The following is a 6,640-nucleotide window of genomic DNA, read 5'->3' as shown; positions in this document are numbered from 1 at the left end:
GGATAGCCCTTTGAAAGAGCCAGTAGAGGTACGATGGGCCGAATGACCTGGTTCTGTGCTGTATCATTGTTTCGGTAGTTAACAATGTTAAACATTTTGCCAAAGTGCAGAGTTGGCATGCAGCTTTCAAAGTCTGGTTGTACACAGTGTGGACATGTAAGAATGAATAATTTTTGATTTTTTGTGCAAAATATGCAATTTCTCAGTTGTAAAAATGAATATAAATGTGAGCGTAGAGAGGAAATGAAATGTGAGCTTTGGGAATCGCTTATGAGTGGATTTGAATAGGCTGTGTTTTGGAGAAAGGCCGTTTTGCTACACAGCTCCCTCAGTCGGAAACAAAGCAAAGTTAGGATTGAAAGCAAAATAACAGTGCATTTGAGAGGTTAGTTAAAAATCTAATTTTAATTGTAAAGCCAGGGGATAGCGCGAACGCAATCTCCCACTTCCATAAATTTTGCAGTCGAGTATCTCGCATTTGGGGACAGCAAAGGCGTCAGCACACCCGAAGTGCAATAGGCTAACCTCGTTCTAGAAGAACCACCATCATGAACATAGTTTCTCCCCTGCCAGGTAAGTATGCTTTCTATTGGCACACAGTGCCTCGCCACATCATTCACTGCCTCTTACCGTCTCAACGACTCATTTTTTATGATCAAAATTCCACTTCATTCAGAAAGTGCTGTTGTTTTCTCATGTCGATTCTGCTAGAATATTGCAATATATAATGATATACCATTTGACAAAACGCTGCAATAATAAAGTGACGGACATGCCTATTTGCATATTGCACTTAAAAGGAAAGGATCGCTCCCTCAGTAACTTTTCTTCAGGCCACGGAAAATTTCCTGGAAATAAATCTCTCCTTATATGTATTGCATCTGAAGTAAATGTTTGTCTTATCTTCATGTGAACAATAATTCGGAATCTGATGTGTTTGAAAATGCAATTTTCAGGTTTTGCCCATAACGACCGATTGGGTCATAGTGAGGTTCTGGCCCATCAAGTCTCCATCACTTGTCACATTCACTCACTGTGGTTGAAATATTTCACCAATAAATCTTCCTTCTTTTATTTAAGCGGGTTTCACATTGTTGTATCATTATAGTACTGTGAAGTGTCTTGGGACGTTTTAACTATGTTAAAAGCGCTATATACACACAGGTTGTTGTTGTCGTTTGCAATATTTCTCACTCTTTTCAGTATGATCATTCAGTATAATCATAGTGATTAAATGATATAAGGAAATGCCACATTAAGAGCTTAGAGACGGAGGTGGAAAATAAATATACCTTTATGTTGTTATATGTAAGGGGACACCGGAAATATTGGAGTATTCGAGCCAACAGTGCAGCAATCCTAACTTCCTCCAGCTTGGTCAATGCTTCCAGCAAGGCGTTCTCCTGTTCCATTTCAGTTTTGCCTTAAATCAAAATGATGTCCTGTAGCAGAAGATATCAGTAGGACCTTCTAAGAACTGAGGCATTTTCCTTTGCAAACAATATGAGAGGGCTGTCCTATGATGGGAAATGGGCCTATACTCTCGGGTGCTTAGAAGAATGAGAGGTGATCACATTGAACCATACAAGATTCTGAAAGGGATTGAAATGGTACAGGCTGAGAGGTTGTTTCCCTTGGCTGGAGTGTTTAGAACTAGGGGGCATAGTCTCAGGTTAAGGGGTAGCCATTTAAGACCGAGATGAGGAGGAATTTCTTCACTCAGAGGGTTGTGCATCTTTGGAATTCTCTGCACCAGAGGGCTGTGAATGCTGAGTGTTTGAGAATATTCAAGGCTGAGATAGATTGATTTTTATGGCTCAACAGGCCGCATGGCTCTAACCACACACATTCATCAATACATAAAGAAGTAACAGAAAAGAGTTACTTCTGCAAAAACACTGCTGCGCGTATCATATCTCGCACCAAGACACGTTCACCATCCCCCCCCTGTGCTCGCTGACCAACATTGGGTCACGGTCCAGCAATGCTTCGATTTTAAAATTCTCTTGTTTTCAAATCCCTCCACGGGCTCGACCCTCCCTTTCACTTTAACCTCCAAACAAAACACACTACAAGCAATACACCCTTCAAGGCCACACAGAAACACAGCACGCTGCAGGTCCCGTGCATCCAGTGAGCTGGCATTTAAAGAGAAATAATGTGCATGTGCTGAATTTTTAATAGGTCGCACAGCCCGTTGATGGGGCCCGGTAGGCCAAAGAAACACGCCAGAGGGACCATTGCCTACAACTCTCCGAGATCATATAATAGAATGGCTGCAGCACAGAAGAGGCCATTCAACCTGTCGAACCCGTGCCAGCTCTCTGAAAGAGCACCTCAGCTAGTCCCACTCCCACACCCTTTCACCATAGACCTGCAATTTTTTTCCTTTCAGTTCCATATCCAACTCCCTTTTAAAAGCCACAATTGAATCTGCCTTCAGCACCCATTCAGGCAGTGAATTCCAGATGCTATCCACACGCTACATAAAATGTATCCCTCATGTTGCCTTTGATTTCTGTGCTGCTGCAATTCGGGCCTCTTACGTATTCCTATTTTATTTGCTCCACCTTTGACCGGCGTGCTTTCAGCTGCCTAGGCCCTAAAATCAGGAGTTCACTCCCAAATCTGTACCACTTCCCTCTCTCTCCTCCTTTAATACGCTCCTTAAAACCTACCTTTTCGACCAAGCTTTTGCGTATCTGTCCTAATAACTCAAATACAAAAGCAAAATGCTGCGGATGCTGGAAATCTGAAATAAAAAACGAAAATGCTGCAAATACTTGCAAGTCAGGCAGCATCTGTGGAGAGAGTAACAGAGTTGCTGTAGAGAAGAGGATAACTTCATCAAGGTTCTGGCGAAGAGTCATCGACCTAAAACGTTAACCCTGTTTTTCTCTCTCCACAGATGTTGCCTGACCTGCTGAGTATTTCTGGCATTTTCTTTCTTTAAGTCCAAATAACTTTTTGTGCGGCAGGGTGTGAATTTTTTTTTGATAACGCTCCTGTGGAGTGCCTTGGGACGTTTTACTACGTTAATAGTGCTACATAAATACAAGATAACAAGTCAATAAGGAGAAGCAGGTTATATAACGATCAGGAAGGACAGGCAGGAAGGAAGGGGAGGTGGGGTGGATATGTTAATAAAGGAAGGAATCACTGTAATACAGAGAAATGATATTGGGTCAAAAGATCAGGATAATGAAACAGTTTGGGTGGAGGTAAGGAATAATAAGGGGAAAAAACACTCGTGGCGTAATCTATAGGCCTCTGAACAGTGGCAACTCTGTTGGATGGAGTATCAATCAGGAAATAGTTGAGGGTTGTAATAAGGGAACATCTATAATTATGGGGGATTTTAACAATCATATTCATTGGACAAAGCAAATTGGGCATGGCTGCCTTGAGAATGAGTTCATTGAGTGTATTAGGGATGGGTTTCTTGAGCAGTATGTAACTGAACCGACCAGGGGGCAAGCAACCTTAGATCTGGTCCTGTGTAACGAGACAGGATTGATTAAAAATGTCCTAGTAAAGGATCCCCTTGAATTAGTGACCATAACATGGTTGAATTCCACATTCAATTAGAGGGTGAGAAGGTTGGATCTCAAACAAGCATGCTAAGCGTGAATAAAGGAGACTATGAAGGTATGAGAGCGGAATTGAGTAGAGTGGATTGGGAAAATAGATTAAAGGGTAAGACGATACATGATCAGTGGTATTCATTTAAGGAGTTATTTTACAACTTCCAAAAAAAATATATTCCACTGAGAAGAAAAGAGTGTAAAAGAAAAGACAGTCATCCATGGCTACATAAAGAAATTAATGGTAGTTTTCGACTAAAAACAAGGGTAGCCAAATCTAGTGGGATTTTGGTGGTTGGGAAAACTTCTAAAGACAGCAAAAAATAACAAAAAGATTGATTAAGAAAGGGAAGTTAGATTATGGAAGTAAATTAGCAAAAAATATAAAAACAGATAGTAAGAGTTTTAATAGTTATATAAAAAGAATAAGGGTGGCTAAAGTAAATGTTGGTCCCTTAGAGTATGAGACGGGAAATTAATGGTGGGAAATATGGAGATGGCAAAAACACTGAATGAATATTTTATATCAGTCATTACAGTAGAAGACACTAAGAATATCCCAACACTGGCCAAAAAGGGGGCTAAAGGGGGGAGGGAGCTAAACACGATCAAAATCACTAAAGAAGTGGTACTCGGTATAATAATGGGACTCAAGGTGGATAAATCACCTGGACCTGATGGCTTACATCCTAGGGTCTTGAGGGAAGTAGCGGTAGGGATTGTGGATGCATTGGTAATAATTTTCCAAAACTCCCTGGACTCGGCAAATGTCCCGGCAGACTGGAGAACTGCTAATGTAACACCCCTATTTAAAAAGGGCAGTAGACAGAAGGCTGGAAACTATAGACCGGTTAGCCTAACATCTGTGGTAGGTAAAATTTTGGAATCCATTATTAAGGAGACAGTAACAGGACATTTGGATAATCATAATTTAATAGGACAAAGTCAGCATGGTTTTATGAAGGGGAAGTCATGCTTGACAAATTTGCTGGAGTTCTTTGAGGAAGTAACATATAGGGCGGATAAAGGGGAACCAGTGGACGTAGTGAATTTAGACTTCCAAAAGGCATTTGATAAGGTGCCACACAAAAGATTATTGCTTAAGATAAAAAATCACGGGATTGGGGGTAATATTCTGGCATGGATAGTGGATTGGCTATCTAGCAGAAGGCAGAGAGTTGGGATAAATGGTTCATTCTCAGATTGGCAGTCAGTAACTAGTGGTGTTCCGCAGGGGTCAGTGCTGGTTCCCCAACTCTTTACAACCTATTTTAACGATTTGGAGGAGGGGACCGAGTGTAACATATCAAAGTTTGCAGATGATACTAAGATGGGAGGGAAAGTAGTGAGTGAGGAGGACATAAAAACCATGCAAGTGGACATAGACAGGCTAAGTAAGTGGGCAGAGATTTGGCAGATGGAATACAATACTGGAAAGTGTGAGGTTATGCTCTTTGGCAGGAAAAATCGTAGAACAAGTTGTTATCTTAATGGCAAGAAACTGGAAAGTAATGAATTACAAAGGGATCTGGGAGTCCTGGTGCACGAAACTCAAAAGGTTAGTATGCAGGTGCAGCAAGTGATTAAGAAGGCCAATGGAATGTTGGCTTTCATTGCTCGGGGGATAGAATATAAAAATAGGGAGGTATTGCTTCAGTTGTACAAGGTATTGGTGAGACCGCACCTGGAATACTGCATACAGTTTTGGTGTCCATACTTAAGAAAAGACATACTTGCTCTCGAGTCAGTACAAAGAAGGTTCACTCGGTTAATCCCGGGGAGGAGGGGATGGACATATGAGGAGAGGTTGAGTAGATTGGGACTCTACTCATTGGAGTTCAGTAGAATGAGAGGCGATCTTATTGAAACATATAAGATTGTGAAGGGGTTGGATCGGGTGGATGCGGGGAGGATGTTCCCGATGATGGGTGAAACTAGAACTAGGGGGCACAGTCTCAGAATAAGGGGCTGCTCTTTCAAAACTGAGATGAGGAGGAACTACTTCACTCAGAGGGTGGTAGGTCCATGGAATATGCTGCCCCAAAAAGCTGTAGAAGCTACATCATTACATAAATTTGAAACAGAAATAGACAGTTTCCTAGCAGTAAAGGGAATTAAGGGTTATGGGGAGCGGGCAGGAATTTGGACATGAGTCTAGTTTCGGATCGGTCATGGACCTGTGGGTAGCGGAGCGGGCCCAAGGGCCGTGTAGCCTGATCCTGCTCCTATTTTGTGTGTCTAATTCTGTTAGAATCAGGAGACGGTTCTGTGATAGTGGATTGGCGGTTAGGATCAGATCAGCCATGATCTTATTGAATGGCAGAACAGGCTCGAGGGACCGATTGGCCTACTCCTGCTCCTATTTCTTATGTTCTTATGTTCTTAAACTGTTCCAGTGTCAGTTACAGTGGACACAGATTTAACAACATTTGCAAAAGAACCAGTAGGAAGTTTCCCCTACTCCCCCTCGATGAGCTGAAAAACAGTAATGCAGCAAATTGTTTTGTGTGCCTGGAATGCTCTGCCTGAAAGGGTGGTTGAAGCAAATTGAATAGTAATGTTGAAAAGGTAACGTGGATAATATTTGATGGTAAAATAATTGCAGGGATTTGGTGAAAGAACAGAGGAGTATGATTAATTGGATAGCCCGTTGAAAGAGCCAGCAGAGGTACGATGGGCCGAATGACCTGGTTCTGTGCTGTACCATTGTTTCTATAGTTAACAATGTTAAACAATTTGCCAAAGTGCAGAGTTGGCATGCAGCTTTGAAAGTCTGGTTGTACTCGGTGTGGATTTGAAAGAATGAATAATTTTTGATTTTTATGCAAAATGTGTAATTTCTTATTTGTAAAAATGAATCTAAATGTAAGCGTAGAGAGGAAATGAAACGTGAGCTTTGGGAATCGCTTATGAGTGGGTTTGAATAGACTGTGTTTTGGAGAAAGGTCGTTTCGCATCACAGCTCCATCAGTCGGGAACAAAGCAAAGTTAGGATTGAAAACAAAATAATAGTGCCTTTGAGAGGTTAGTTGAAAATCTAATTTTAATTGTAAAGC

General features: G+C 41.5%; 1 non-coding gene across 1 annotated transcript; it reads right to left on the bottom strand.

Annotated features, from left to right (window-relative positions):
- Positions 1 to 417: 417 nt before the first annotated feature.
- Positions 418 to 581, bottom strand: LOC147087530 (U1 spliceosomal RNA). Its single transcript, XR_015075549.1, has one exon. It is a non-coding gene; the product is annotated as a U1 spliceosomal RNA (small nuclear RNA).
- Positions 582 to 6,640: the final 6,059 nt, after the last annotated feature.

The sequence above is a fragment of the Somniosus microcephalus genome, unplaced genomic scaffold (genome assembly GCF_052327205.1).
Source record: "Somniosus microcephalus isolate GS21.2 unplaced genomic scaffold, FLI_Smic_1.0 unresolved_chr5, whole genome shotgun sequence".
In the NCBI taxonomy this organism is placed as follows: Eukaryota; Metazoa; Chordata; class Chondrichthyes; order Squaliformes; family Somniosidae; genus Somniosus; species Somniosus microcephalus.
Note: the sequence above shows the minus strand (reverse complement) of the source record. Positions and strands in the feature narration are given on the sequence as shown.